Consider the following 13,185-nt stretch of genomic DNA (forward strand, 5'->3'; position numbering starts at 1 on the left):
CCATGCAGTGGAGAAGTGCCAGTATAAGACAGAGGAGAGATAAGCTGTGGTGCTGCAGTAATTCCTGCTGGTACCCTACTGCCCTCTCTTTACACCCTACAATGAGCCCACAGGGGGTAAAGACAACACATGCCCTGACCCAGTTCCCAGCCCTTTGGCTGCTACTCTGATCAGTGTGTGTGTGTGTGTGTGTGTGTGTGTGTGTACCAGGAATATATCACGTAGTACAGACAAAAGCCTTTTTACACACTCACACTGTGGGGACTTATCTTCCTTGTGGGGACCACCAGCTGGACCCCAATATGTAAATCATTACATTGTAAGGTGAAGAGATGTTTTAAGGTTGGGTTAAGCTCAGAGTTAGGGTTAAGGGTAGATGTAGTGTCAGTGTAAAACTTATGTACTTATGGAAATGTTAAAGGTAAGTCTCCACAGAACAAACAAGTCTATGTAATGTCCCCACAACTCACAGATACAAGATTGTGTGTTTGTGTGTGTGTGGATTTGTGCACACAGTGCCAGTGTCATCTGCCCTGGGGATTTAAAGATGCCATGCTGGGCTTTGGGGTTATGGAGGACGGCTGTTTACCAGTGATTCTAATGATCAGGGAACGGTGATTTGTTGCTGCTCTTTTGGGTTTCCTCCAGGTGACTGTCTGTGAGGAGTGTGGTGTGTTCTCCCTGTGTCTGCGTGGGTTTCCTCCGGGTGACTGTCTGTGAGGAGTGTGGTGTGTTCTCTCTGTGTTTGTGTGGGTTTCCTCCGGGTGACTGTCTGTGAGGAGTGTGGTGTGTTCTCCCTGTGTCTGCATGGGTTTCCTCCGGGTGACTGTCTGTGAGGAGTGTGGTGTGTTCTCCCTGTGTCTGCGTGGGTTTCCTCCGGGTGACTGTCTGTGAGGAGTGTGGTGTGTTCTCCCTGTGTCTGCGTGGGTTTCCTCCGGGTGACTGTCTGTGAGGAGTGTGGTGTGTTCTCCCTGTGTCTGCGTGGGTTTCCTCCGGGTGACTGTCTGTGAGGAGTGTGGTGTGTTCTCCCTGTGTCTGCGTGGGTTTCCTCCGGGTGACTGTCTGTGAGGAGTGTGGTGTGTTCTCCCTGTGTCTGCGTGGGTTTCCTCCGGGTGACTGTCTGTGAGGAGTGTGGTGTGTTCTCCCTGTGTCTGCGTGGGTTTCCTCCGTGTGACTGTCTGTGAGGAGTGTGGTGTGTTCTCCCTGTGTCTGCGTGGGTTTCCTCCGGGTGACTGTCTGTGAGGAGTGTGGTGTGCTCTCTCTGTGTCTGCGTGGGTTTCCTCCAGGTGACTGTCTGTGAGGAGTGTGGTGTGTTCTCCCTATGTCTGCGTGGGTTTCCTCCAGGTGCTCCGGTTTCCTCCCACAGTCTAAAAACACATGTTGGTAGGTGGATTGGAGACTCAAAATGCTCGTAAGTGTGAGTGTGTGTTGCCCTGTGAAGGACTGGCGCCCCCTAAAAAGTGTGTTCCCACCTTGCGCCCAATGATTCCAGGTAGACACCGGAACGACGGCAACCCTGAACTGGATAAGGGTTACAGACAACGAATGAATGACACTGAAAATTAATATAATTTTTTTCTGCTCATATAAAGTTGGAGATGTGCATTTTTTTCTAAATATGTGAGAAGTATAATTATTTATTAGATTAAATAAGTACATTGTTATTAATAATAACAAAATCTAAACCCCACAGCAGCTTATAAAGAGATAAACACAAGTACAGAGACTGAAACAAAATAGAATAAAACTAGAATTAAACAAAAAATAGAATGTTATTCAAGAAAAAAAATGATACATTTCCAACCTATCTTCAGAATTACCATCCTTTAAGACACATAGCTCACTACATTTCTCTCTCTCTCTCTCTCTCTCTCTCTCTCTCTCTCTCACTGCGTGTGTGTGTGCATTTGTGCATCTCTGAATGTCCCACCAATCCTCCTGCTGTTTTCTGATTGGTGCCTCCCCCTCCCCCTCCCTTTCTCTCTCTCTCCCCTCTCTCTCTCTCTCTCTCTCTCTCTCTCTCACACACACACACACACACACTCCCTCACACACGCAGTCAGTCACTCTCACTGACACACACACATACACACTGGGAGCTACCTGTCCACGAGGGAAGTGCACGCGATGCCCGAGGAGTGTGCGCGTGTGTGTGTGTGTCCGTATGGATCTAACACTGCTGCTGCTGCTGTGCGCCGCTCTGAGCTTCAGCCCTGCACACCTCCAGGCACGTGACGGTTTGTTTGTTTGTTTGTTTGTTTACTCGTTTACCTGCTATTAACCAATACAACCTACAAAGCAGGATTTATCCAGGGTTAGCTAAAGCCTAAAGCCTAAAGTCAAGGCGGTGCAGCAGGTAAACAGCTGAGGGACATTCCTAGTGGACAGTCCTCAACTTCAGGCTGAACTAATCAGGGGAGGTGAGAGTTAGCCAGGTAACTTCATCCCAAACCTGAGGAGTGTTTCTGAAACCTCTTCCAGGCTCGGAGCCCAAGCAGTACCTGTAGAACATGGCTTTCTCCAGAAGTAAATACAGTTCTGACCCTTGTGTCCGCTCTCATTCATAAACCAGGAGTGTGTGTTTTTAAAAGATCAAAGCCTTCTATCTTCATATTTGCCTTTATTTTTCGTTTCTAGACATGGTTTTTAAAAGCCAGGTGTGCTTTACACTGGGAGAAAGCTCAGTATGAATGGACCAATCGAAATGCTCCAAAATGAAATGGAATATAATAGGTTTACATTGACTTACTCTGGGTACATTTAGGTTTAGGTTTAGGTTAGAATTAGATACAGTGCTTTGGCAGAATGGTCCATTATCAAAACTGCTGTCTGTGTGTGTGTGTGTGTGTGTGTGTGTGTGGTGCTAGGAAAACATGCTGTAGGGACTAAAAGACACTCGCACTGTGGGGACTGGCCACACATTGTGAATCGTTAAAGCTTAAGATGAAGATGTGTTATTATTGGTGTAAAGCTAGTGTTAGTGTTGTCTATAGACGTAACTAGGGGTAAAGTAAGGATCATTTTCACAACATTAATTGAAGCCTATTTAATGCCTCTACAATGCATGAATACAAACTTTTGTGTGTGTGTGTGTGTGTGTGTGTGTGTTGCAGACTCATCAGTGCTCCTCGTGTCCTGGTGTCACTGGCCTCAACCACGGTGAGTGTATGTTTCATCACCTACAGACACTCAGTGCAAAGTATGTGTGTGTGTGCATGTCTCTCTCAACCCCCCACCCTCTATCTATCTCTCTCTCTTTCTTTCTCTTTCTCTCTAACTCTCCCTTCTCTCTCTCTCTCTCTCTCTCTCTCTCTCTCTCTCTCTCTCTCTCTTTCTGTGTGGGAAACTGCAACTCATCTGGTTTCAGAGTCTCTTTAAACTGTGGAGTGGCTCCCATATGTTAGAGTGAGTTTAGGGCTCAGAGAGGGAGAGAGGGAGAGAGAGAGAGAGAGAGAGAGAGGGAGAGGAGAGAGAGAGAGAGAGAGAGAGAGAGAGAGGGAGAGGAGAGAGAGAGGGAGAGAGAGAGCTTGAGGCTAGATTGTTAAATGAGGACACTCTGAAGCAGAACTTTCTGTACTTTTGTACTTAATGAATACTTTAATGAACTGAAAACGGAAACATGAACACATTAATGTGAAGCATATTTTCAGCTCCTTTCTGCTGTACTTAAAAATACTGAATGAAAGCCCCATTGTACTGAATAATCAGGACTGTTTCTCAGTATCTTGTATGTTCTTACATCCTCGAGATGTAAGAACACCATGGACAGAAACTGCGATAGAAGTCAGAAAGAGTGATAGAAGTCAGTCTTCAAACACAAGCAGCTACAAAAACCCACCAGAAATAGAAGCTCGATTTGTCACTAGTCGTTTTTAACAAAGAAAATCTCGCTAAGAGGATTAAGAAAGTCTCCGGTTCAACTCAGAACAGAATGAAAATGTAATGCTCCCTCGGATCTTTACACCAAAGGATCACTGATTCGCTCATTTCGCTGTCAATCAAAAAGGGATTCAGCCTCAGACAGATCATCCAATCATCATGCAGAAGCTGAGCGTCCGGGCCAGCCGAGGACAGCCCACTGCCCCATAGACCCCCAGAGACGCTGAGCGTCCGATGGGCGGGACAAAGCCCAGCATTTATCCAATGTCTCGTCTCGTTTCGCTGCACTTCGCTGCTTCGCTATTGAACTCTGTGGACGCTCAGTGTCCTCACTGTTTAAAGCACTGTGAAGCTGTGGGAATGATTGAGAGGAAAGCCGCGTCTTTACCAGTGATAAGAAGCTGATTCTGAACAAAAGTTTAGCGCGTTGTAGTGCATATTTATTCAATGACATGTACACAACAGTATATATTTGATCACTTATTTTTTGACATTTTAGGGGAAGCTGAGCTTCACTTGCAGTCTTAGAGCAATCGCCGCTGATATCCACAGCCGAAGTGCGTGTGAGTTTTTATGGAGGCAGTGTAACAAATGTATGCCCAAAATTCCAGCAATATATGCCCTTTTCTTCCAAAATAAAGGGTTTTCGCAGGAAATTTACTCCCCATTTTTCTCCAGGGACAGCCTTCACTCTCCTGCAAAGACCTTGGTTATCAACTCCCACCCAAACAAGCTCAGAGCAAAGGGGTCCCTCACACTCCAGCTCTCGGGGCCCTTCATCAGGGTTAATCAATGTCTGAGTGGTGAAATTTAAATCTGAAACAACTCTACTCAGCTCTGCTGTCTGATTGGTCCCTGGTCCCTTTTTTGTTTTCCACTACCACAACTCCATCATGAAATATATCAAGTGTCGTCTCAAATCCCTGTCTCTAGGAAGAACAGTGGGCTTTGGAAACCACAACAACGGTGGCGGTAACGTTAAGCGGTGTTTACTCATGGTGTAGTGGCGTGTTGTTGTTGTTTGGGACTGAACACAGCTCCGTCATCAGTTCAGACAGATCAGTAGAGTCTATTCCTTCCTTGTTGTCTCTACTCGGCTTGCTCAGAACAGGGAGAAAACAGGGTCTAACAAAAGAACCCGGTTCCAGGACCCAGACCAGATTTACCTGATGGAAAGCAAAAACACTTAGTAGAGTTGAGTAGGGACCAAGAAGTGGAAAAGTGCCAATGCACACACCCCCCTGTAGAAGAGATGGACCAATCAGAAGCATGTTATTGTTTATGTGCTACTGTGACATCACAAGCACGATACACCAGCAGCGTTGTATCCTCTGCATTGAAGGAGCTTTGTGGCGAGGTCTTAGTAAGGTCGAGTTCATGATTACTTCTGGATCACACACCACTCCAACTCATCCCTCCATTACTCCAGAGACCACAGTTTTCACTCCACAGCCCAGAGCTGGAGAGCATATACTCCTCTAACCCACACTTGACATTGTGCATTTCAACCAGAGGCTGCTCCTGAGTGTCTGGGGTTTCCACAAGCTGTGTGTCCACAGTCAGAGCACTTAAAAGTATCCAGATGATCTATTAGGAAGAGGTGTCTATATATCTTAAGAAGGTTTTTGTGTCCTTCTCTTGTAAAGTTAAATGTTTTGGAGATAATGATGTAGCCTCTCTTGTTGTTCACAGATTACACGTTTGTGACGCCAGTTGAAGTGGACTCTCTCGGGAGCTTCGTGTCTCACGATGTTTCGAGGCGTCGGAGCCGGAGATCTCTGTCCGAAAGGGGTGAGAAACCCGTGCACTATCAGTTCTCTGCGTTCGGGAAGGATTTACACCTGGACCTTCGTCCGGTCCGCGTGGTGGCAGAGGGCTTCAGGGTCCAGACCTTCAGCCACAGTGGCATCAGGACGACTGAGGTGGACCCTGAGGTTCACAAATGTCTCTATCAGGGAAACGTGAGGAACCACTCAGCTTCATCTGTAGCCATCTCCACCTGCACCGGACTGGTAAGAGACATCTCTGAGTTTCAGGAGTGTGGAGAGATTTATATCCGGTATGAATCTGCAGTCTGAAGGTATTTTGGTGTGATTTCACACTGTATCATGAAACTGCAGTGGGTGCTGTGTGTGCGGTCTGACAGTTGTAATCAGTAGTAATTACTGAGTGCTGTGAATCCAGTATGAATCTGCAAGTTGTAGTTTTTACAGTCTATGGTTAGTTGCTATCGTGGAGTGATTTTAATCTACTTTGAATCTGTAATGTGTAGAAATAACTGTGATTTGAATCCAGTATGTATCTGCACTCCTCCCGTATCCAGTATGAATTTTCTGTGTATGCCCTCAGAGTAGTAACTTTGCAGTGGTTTTTATACAGTATAATATTGCGGTGTGTGTATTGTTATAGTGTAAACACCATGTCCAGCTTGTGAAGTAGATTCAGTTCAGTGCTGAATGAATCTTGCAGTAATAACCGTGGATTTATTTTAATTTGATATGAATTAATATTTTCTGTCTGACGTTAATAACTGAGGAATCACTATAATCCAGTATGAATTTGCAGTCTGACAGTATTAACTGTGGAATACATTTTAACCCCATGTAAAGCTGTAGTTTGACAGACCTAAGTGGAGTGGCTTCAGTCCAGTATGAATCTGCAGTTTGTAGAGAGTTTAAACCCTGGCATTAATCCAGTATGAGTTTGTAGGTTGGCATTAATAACCATGAAGTGGTTTCAGTCCAGTGTGAGTCTGCTGTGTTTTACTGTCTGACACTGATGCAGTATGAATCTTCCAGTCTAATAATATGGAGTGATGCTGTTTTACTCCAGTATGAATATGCAGTGCCTGTGTTGTTTACAGTCTGACAGTAATAACAGTGTTAAGAGTGATTTGAGTCCAGAATGAATCTGAAGTGTGTGGACTGCTTTTAGCCAGATGCTAATCCAGTATGAGTTGTCAGTCTGATACAAATAACTGTGGAGTAATCCAGTATGAATCTGCTGGGTTTGTGAAGTGTTTACAGTCTGACAGTAATAACCGATGAGTGATTGTTGTTTGGTATGAATCTGCAGTGTGTTAATCCAGTATGAATTTTCAGCCAGATATTAATCATCATAATCCAGTATGAATTATAGCGCTTGTTTTGCCTGAGTAATAATTGGGGGAATGAAGACTTTTCGTTGGCCTGAATGTACGTTTGAAGATAATCGATACATGGTTCTGTCTGGAGAACCTCGTCAGGCAGGAGCTGAAGCTCTAAAGAAGATCTCATGGAGGCTTTTGTTTTCTTTTGGGCCTGAGGTGAAGCTGTAGCTGGAGGCTGGTGAGAGGATTGTAGCTCTTCTTCTCCTCCTCTTCTGCTTGTGGCTCTTTTGTCCTGTGTTTGCCCTGTTTCTCCGTCCCTCTGTTGTTCGCTGCAATTAAAGCCGGAGTGAAGCTCCAGCCGCTTGGCTGGCAGCGCTAATCTCCACATTGTCCCTTTCATTAGCGCTAGCTTCTCCACAATACAACGCCACTGACCCATTCTTTTAAAACTGTGCAACAGCTCAATGTGATTTGGAAGCAATTGCATTTGAATGGAGTGCGAAGACCCTTTGATCTGTGCCCCCACTCCCTGCTTCAAACAAACCCATCCTCAACCAACAACTACCACGGCCTATCAACAACTATTATCACCGTGTCTCCTTTAGAGACAGTCTCCCTTTTCTTCCTCTTTTCTCTTTTCAAGACCGACCTGGAGAAAAGAGCTAGAACTTTTATATTTCTTATAAAACAGCTTCGAGTGTCTTTTCACATGTGCTTCAAGTCGAAGAAGAAAAGAAGAGAAAAATTATGCCCTGGAAAAAAAGGAGGACTCTCTCTCTCTCTCTCAGTCTCCCTTCCTCTGTCTTTCTTTTCCCTTCTCTCACTGTCTTTTGTCAGCTCAGAACAAGAAGAAAAGAAATAAGAAAAACGTGTCACAGCCGAGTTTAACCCCTCCTTGTCGTCTTTGCTTGACGAGAAGCTTTGGATTAAGAACAAATGAGGAGCCATTCATTCTCCTTGATCCTCTGCTGCCCCTTGAGCTCTGGAAGGTTGGGAATAACGGCCGGGTGTTTCGAACTGGAGCTACGAGGAGAAACTGTTTGAGCTGCTATTGGAAGCTTATGCCACTTCACTTTTCTTACCCTGTTTACACAGTAGGACACAGACAAAATGCTTCAGAATCCCTGTTTGTAGAGTTTTAATTGTGTTAACATATTTCAGTCTGTGTTTATAGTTAACAGCCACGGCTTAAAGGCCTGAGAGGTGAGTTTGGGATTGAAACCTTGCTACTGTAGTTTGATCCTAAGGCATCGCAGGAAAATAGGAGAAAGGGGAGTGAAGAAACAGTGCTTCTTATTCTTCAGCATCCACAGCTTTTCCCAATTGCTTCCCAGATGCTGAAGTGGCTGCCTGTCGCGCCTGGTGTTTGTTCATCACTAGTGCGTGTGTGTGTTCACTGCTACGGATGAATTTAAGAAAGCACCATTTAGTTGCGCTCCTGTGCAATGATTAAAGTTGTACTTTTCCTCTGCATGGTACCTACTCTACTCCACTATCCAGCTGCAGCAGAGATCACATTTGTTTTTATCCGACTCACGACGGCAGCTCGTAAAATGACGCCGTGGTCTTTTGAAGAGGTTCAAACGCTCCTTGGATCGGTGACCGATGAAAGAATCCAGCGAGAGCTGGACGCTGCAACAAGGAAGGAACAAACTCTACTGATCTGTCTGAACTGATGACGGAGCTGTGTTCAGTCCCAAACAACAACAACACGCCGATACACCATGAGTAAACACCGCTTAACGTTACCGCTGCTGTTGTTGTGGTTTCCAAAGCCCGCTGTTTCTGTTAGAGATGGGGTTTTAAGACAACACCATGCTGGATTTTTGGGGTTAGCTGTAGTAGTGTAAGAAGAAGCAGGTACTATGGACCAAACAGAGAGGAGTTAAATAGTGTAGGTACCACGCAGTGGAAAAAGCCATACGTGGAGTTAGGATTGAGGGGTAGAGTCTGTCTGGGCAACTCCTAGTATTGGTCCCAAGCTTAGAAGGAGTCGGAAGGTTGTTCCAGGCATTACGCATAAAACCTGTGGCAGAGTGGCTGTGCAGATTGGTTGGTCCACTGTGATGACATCTCATGGGCAGCTGGAGGTGGAAAATAGGAGAACTGGCATTTTCAAACGGTGTAACTACAGTTAGAAACAATCAGCAGCAATCAGCAACACTACTGTAGGTCAGTGTCTATAAGCCTTTTATGACAAACCTTTAAACCTTCATAAACATCTGTGAAAGCTTAGATTAACAAGTGTCACTCTGATTTATGTCAGCTGACACTCGCATGAATAAGGCAGTCGGGTTAATGTTGATTGTCATGAAAGATGTCCCTGTTGTGAACAAAGACCTATGGTTAATTGTTAGCAGACAATGAAACTGGAGATACAAGGTTTCTGTAACTTCTAACCATCATTTGACTCATAGCTCCTGTACAAAACTAAAGAAGCAAACTTCAAAAACCCCAAACATGCCTCAACAAATCGTCCATATTTGGGGTTAAGGAAGCCACTGTAATTTACATTTTCCACAACACGGTTCCTTCACATCAGACGTCAAGGAAGCGTGTGTTGTTCCATGGGAAAGTGAGGCTTGTTTTTGCCTCTGGAACGTTTTCCTTGCCTTCTGTTAGACAGAGGCGTGGAAGAAGCAGATGGAGGGGGATTGTGTTGTTAAATCGAGAGCAGGCGGCAGGAGCCTGAAAATCAGGAACAGGAGGATTTGCTTTGTAAATCCTTCATTATTTAAAGAAGAGTTTTTTTAATTACTGTGCTGCGCTCAGAAGAGGACACAGCTGGGTCGGAGTTGGCCGCGAGGCTCTGAGCTCTAACCGGGAGGTGGAGGAGTGGAGCGGTTCCTCTTTAACAATTCCTCTTTAATAGCTGGTGGAGGATCAAATTTCCCAACTCTCTGCTTTTCCCTAAGTGCTCAGTGAGATGAGACGTGTTTGGTGTCTGATCAGGGTCACAGTAGATGGCCAAAAGTTTGTGAACACCTGCTCGTCCAAGGGTATTTGCCAGGGGTTTGTTTCCTCTGTGGCTGTGGATGCTGGAACCTATCCTGGGGCAGCCATGGCCTGAGGGTCAGGGAACTGGGCGTGTAACCGGAAGGTTGCCGGTTTGATTCCCTTGAGTAAGGCAACTAAACCCCCAAACTGTTCCCCGGGCGCCATGGCTAGGGCCGCCCACCGCTCCGGGCGTGTGTACTCACTGCCCCCTAGTGTTCACTAGTGTGTTTGTAAATGTGTTTCATTGCCTATGGTGGGTTAAATGTGGATAACAACTTCCTCTGTGTGCAGAATAAAGTCATTCTAATTCTAATAGCTGTGAGGATTTGATGATGTGGGAGCATTAGTGAAGTCAGGTCCAGTTCTTTCCAAAGATCACTCCAGAGAACACAGATTCACTGCTACACAGCCCAAAGCTAGGGCTCTAAGCGGCATGTGGCATTGAGCATGATTACCTGAAGTTCATGTGTTGCTGCTCCACTGTGTCCTGTCTTGTTTTCTGTAGAGATAATACACGTTGTTAGCACATCTGGGAAGTGGGTGAACCTTGAAGTAGTTGAATTCGCTGATTATAAGCCTCGTCAGTAGCACATGGGCGATTTTTAAATGACTGTTTTCATCATCAGTCCTTTAAAATCATCCTGCCCAGACTAGCGCTGTTTTTAAGGATATCTCCACATAAAAAACACAAAAACACAGCTCTGCCCTTCAGTAAGTAGGAGAAGCAGCAACAGCAAACGTGATGCCCTATCTATCTATCTATCTATCTATCTATCTATCTATCTATCTATCTCTTGTTCTCTCACTTCAGTGTGGGCCCAGCGCTGTGATTGGACAGAGTCAGGTTTGTAAAGGCCATTTGTACAAGCCCTTAAAGAGGCACTGATCTATGGACTAGTACTAATCTGTGGTGTGTTATTAACTTTTAGCTCCATTAGCCTCACAGCTCCAGTGCTACGCTAACTAAACCTCTCGTGTGTGTTTGACTACATGTGGGGGGTAAACATGTAAAGTGTGTCAAATCAGAATGTTTTGATGGGCTGTTCTTTCAACTTCATAGAAATGTTAAAAGAGTTGCACAAGGCAAACAATGTCCTCAAGGTCAAACTGCTGGGGATTTTAGGGTCGTTCAGTTCAGAGCAGCTTTCCCTGTTTAAAAACAGATAACTCTGAGCTTTCAGGTCTCCACAAGGTCACTGTTCCAGTCCCTCAGGTAACAGGTTCAGTCCCACCTTCACTCTAAATCAGCCAATCCTGCCTGGGGAGCGTGTTTTAACAGGCCGGGCGAAGCTGAGTATCCGAGGCTTGTTCCAGTCCACCAGAAAAAGCCTTGGATGCACTCTCAAGGACCTTGTTTAATTTGATTAATTAATTTACCTGCAGGCGTTTGGATGCTGCTGGGTTGTGCATTCCTCGGATTGACCCGTTAGTGGATGTTAGCTCTGTTCAAACATATCAGCTTTATGCTGTGGCAACAAAACCTTGTATCTCAGAAACACTGGTGTTTTGAGAGAAGTGTTTTTCTAACTTTAAAGGGGTCAAAAAAATATACACTTTTTCTTCCAGAAGTGAACACAGTTCTGTTTCTTAATGAAACGTCTGTGACCCGCTTTGGTCCAAACCCCACGAGCCCCACAGCAGTGTTCTCCCCCTGTGTAAACAGCCCCTGTTCAGAACGCCCGCTTTCAGCACCTGTTCCTTTAAATGATAATGAGCCGCTCGCTGTTCACCCCGACCCCGAGCGCACAGCAGTGAGGAGCGAGGAGCAGAAGCTCTGGGTTTAGTCGTTTTCACTCTGTTCTCTTTCTTCTCCGTTCTCATTTTCTCTGTTTTTACTCAGTGTTCTTATTTCTCTGCGCTCGTTGTGTCTGTTCTCCTGCTTTTAACCACATCTTTGCACGTCCTCACACAAACACGGGTCCAGCGCTGTGATTGGACAGACACAGACAAGGGGGCGGGGTCAATTATAAAGCCTCTGCACTGGATTTACTCTATGAGGCTAGAAATGTCAGTGACAAATATTGCAAACCACAGAGGGATACATTTGAAAAGGAACAAAAAATAGTTTTTGTGATGAATGAGTGATTGTTGCTGTTGTTGTGGATGAGGTGATGAATGAAAGCTACAACTAGAACAATCTCATCAGTGATACATATTAAGTCCTTCTTAACCAGATAATCCTTGGATCATCAAAAATACAGCATGGAAGTTCATGATGAATAATAATGCAGGGTATTGACATAGAGCTTTTCAAGAACCCAAAAGGCTTACCATCACTGATACACAGAACAGCAGCAGACTCAAAAGGAAGCACACTACCACAGCAGGCATTGAACAAGCACAGAGCAAATGTACTGTAAGTCCAGGGAAAGCAGGAGCAGCTAACAAAATGTCAATGTGGTGAGCAGCTGCGCTGTGTTTTTAGTGTTTGTGACGGTGGGCATTTCCGCCGTCGTACAGGGCACAGCGACCGCAGTGAAAGCAGGCGTTCTCCACCCAGCATGCACTGCAGACAAGCGGCTGTGACCGCAGACACTCCCAGGGAACACACCAGAACGTCAGACAGACAAAGATGTGATGAAGATGCAGATGCAGAACATAAAAGAACAATGCGACTGATGGAATGGTAACATGGTTCACTGTCATAGGTCTAGGACCATGTTAATACTTTCGGCCTCCAACTCCTTAGTATCTGTTTACACTCATTCTCTCTTAAAGGGAGCATCTACTACTGTGGGGAAACGCTGTTCTCTCTGGTTTGTTTATGTTCAGAAGCTGCACGTCTTTTAAGGTGGAACGGTATGTTTGAGGAGAAAGACGACGTGACTGAAGCTTTATTCACTGTTTCAATTCCCACAGAGACTCATGTGTAACTCCAGTTGTTTAGTTTTGTAGCACTTTCCCTCTGTGTTTACTTTCATGCAGTTAGCGCTTTCCTGAATTTAGAGTCAGTTCCACCTTAAATATATAAGTACATTTCACCCACCTATTGAGCAGGAATAGACTAACATCCTTGTCTCGGTTCATGATTTTCAACGTTGTCTAATAATCTCCAGATGGCGTTTCTCTGCCGTGAGCAGAGAGAGAGTAAGCCTAGCGTACCATACCGAGACACTTTGTTTTTTTACGCATTTACAGACACTGGGGCTTCGTAAACACATTAGAGCGGTTTCCAGAGCAGCACATGGAGAGGAAAGCTCCTCAGAATTTATATAAAAATA

The 13,185-nt window shown here is 45.1% G+C and overlaps 1 pseudogene; it reads left to right on the top strand.

The window, feature by feature from the left end:
• The first annotated feature begins 2,090 nt into the window (after positions 1-2,090).
• LOC136678481 (A disintegrin and metalloproteinase with thrombospondin motifs 18-like) overlaps positions 2,091-13,185 on the top strand; it is a 128,946-nt pseudogene continuing 117,851 nt past the window's right edge.

Source organism: Hoplias malabaricus, chromosome Y (assembly GCF_029633855.1).
Source record: "Hoplias malabaricus isolate fHopMal1 chromosome Y, fHopMal1.hap1, whole genome shotgun sequence".
Taxonomy (NCBI): Eukaryota; Metazoa; Chordata; class Actinopteri; order Characiformes; family Erythrinidae; genus Hoplias; species Hoplias malabaricus.